This window comes from Montipora foliosa, unplaced genomic scaffold (genome assembly GCF_036669935.1).
Source record: "Montipora foliosa isolate CH-2021 unplaced genomic scaffold, ASM3666993v2 scaffold_485, whole genome shotgun sequence".
NCBI lineage: Eukaryota > Metazoa > Cnidaria > Anthozoa > Scleractinia > Acroporidae > Montipora > Montipora foliosa.
The window spans coordinates 197,501-200,000 of NW_027179795.1; the positions used below are offsets into that span (position 1 = coordinate 197,501).

Genomic DNA, 2,500 nt, shown 5'->3' on the forward strand with positions numbered 1-2,500 from the left:
TCAACACAAGGGTCAACACAAGCAGGAGCTGTTCTAATGGCAAAAGGTCGCCAATTGTAGCCCGTACCAGGCTTTCAGATTAGAGGACTTAAGCAACGACAACGGAGACGGCAATTAGAACTTCACAAATTTGCATAATTACTAGGCAGTTTGCACGCCCTGCACGTGCATTTTTCGCGTTTGTCTATTTCTTTGCAGTCGCCAGCAAAACAACAACGTAAAATAGCCAAATTTGAGGTTTTAGGAAGAATTCAGCACTCGAGGATAAATTATAAATTTTTCGCCTAAATTAAGCGCCGGTCCGACCAATGTAATTTTTGAGGAACTACCACAACCTTGTCGTATTCAAAAGGTTGAAATAGTCACCAAGTCATGATTACAATAACGCGAATTTATATTTTGAGATGACATTCTCGTTGCCGTTGCCGTCGCCGTCGCGTCGTCTTTGCTTAAGTTTTCTACTGTGGGATGTGCGGGAAATCAAAGCTAAACTCCGCGAGCAGCACGATTAAGGTAACCCATTGATGAGAGAAATGTTAGTTTTAGCTATGACGTCATTCGCGACCGTCCGTACTTACGTCCACCCATCCATGTATGCCAATGTGACCTCAGTGAAGGGGTTTATGTGGTTTGTATGTGCAAACATAACCGCTTTTTATGGACTGTTCGAAATGATTTTTCACGAAAAAAACTCTGCTAAAGGATGGAAAAAATCTCAGGGAAATGCTTTCAAGCAATTTTAGAACGGCAGCTGGAAAACAACATCGAGGAATTGAGGTTAGTGATGAAGATAAACATTTGCGTTGGAGCCACGATTTTTAAATGCCGCGAAGTACTTCTTGGCCGTCTTTTTGGCGTTTATAAAATAAGATATTCTAAGCCACATTGCCATAATTTTCTTAGCATTTTAAACATTCTTTCCACTACATGCTTTTACCCTTTAATTTATGCGAATTTTTCGTTATATTTTAATTTCTTTCGCTTTTAGGCTTCACACATTTTTATCCGTTGAAGGCAGCAGTTCAGTCTGTCGAAAGCTCATAGTTTTTTCAAAACTTTTTTACCAGAGAACGATTTTACTTTTTTCGTAATATGAATCCTGGTAACGGATCTTCAATATTTTTACATAAATAATTAAGTCCAGAAAAGTTAATTAGTTTCATAGGTCTTTGAGGATCCATGTTTTCAACCGAACGCAAATGAGATAAATAACCCGGAAGCTCCGGCTAAGTCTATATATTAGCAGAAGTGGGGCCAAAACATTAAAAACTGGGGACTGGGAATAAAAGGCGCATACTCTCCACAAGCTCTTTCGTTTATTTGCACACCTAAACCTGATGACACAAGACCTTATTAAACAAAGTTAATGCAAAGTGTTCCTCTTAAGTCTCTTCACTGTTCAATTCTATACTTTCTATGGTTATTCACCAGCTCACAACTGAACTACTCCTCAGTAAAATGCACCATCAAGGAGGAAACAAGAGCATACTGAATGCTCCCGAAACGACACAAAACTGACTGCTACTGAAACGTGACTCTAGAGTCCGTGTAGGAAGCCAAAAGAGAGTGCTACTGGTAACTAATGGGCCTACTACAGAAAACCTACAGAGCTTAACTTGGGCAGCCAGTCGGATCAAGGCACTCGGACCAGAAATCTTTCTTGTGGCCCTAGGCAACAGGATACCCAGTGTTAAGGAGCTTGTCGCGATACCGAGTTAGATTTTTATCGCATATCCAATATGAGCGCTTTCAAGCAAATAGTAGATGAGATTCCTGTGCACATTTTTTACCGAGACTATTATTTTGATGACTGAGGTCACGAAGCTTGAAAATCAAATATGCTGGGTGTGATTTGTAGCATTAGAATCATGACTATTTGCTGGGTTAAGTTAAACGAAGAGGAAGGAACGCACAGGAAGGAAATTTGCTAAAAGACTTCTGTAAATACCTTATTACACCTGAAATGGTTAGTCTTTATAAGAACTTTAACAAAACCGTGGGCAACGCCTAACAATTTTTCATCAACTTTGAGCAGTGTATCACTGATCGGAAAGAGCAGTAGGTATAAAGAGATGAATTGATCAATACTGACTCACTCGGGAATACTCGGAAAAGAAAAACCCGACGGCTTTAAACAGGAGTCGAAGATATGACCTTCCGATTACTACGGATACTCTACCACTAAGCTACAGTAGACTTGTGGTTGCTAGACAACTGAACTAGGGTTAGGTGACAACTCCCCTTAAGAAAATTGGTTGCATTCTCACCGCCAATGAGAAATAAACACATTTTCCAGAATATTTGTTTTTTTGCGGGGATGAAATCCTCTATTTTCTCTGACTTTCTTGAATGCAGAAAATCCCGTAAACATTTAATAAATAACGGAGCGATTGACGCTATGGCCATAATGATCGCTTAACGACGCCATTTCCTCGAAGAGGACGAATTCGATGTCTTCATTAATAATTCTATATGCAAGGTTTCCCCAAAAGCGGAATTT

At 39.7% G+C, this 2,500-nt stretch overlaps 1 protein-coding gene across 1 annotated transcript in view; it reads right to left on the bottom strand.

The window, feature by feature from the left end:
• LOC137990020 (broad substrate specificity ATP-binding cassette transporter ABCG2-like) overlaps window positions 1–2,500 on the bottom strand; it is an 11,515-nt gene that overhangs the window by 155 nt on the left and 8,860 nt on the right. The window lies entirely within an intron of this gene.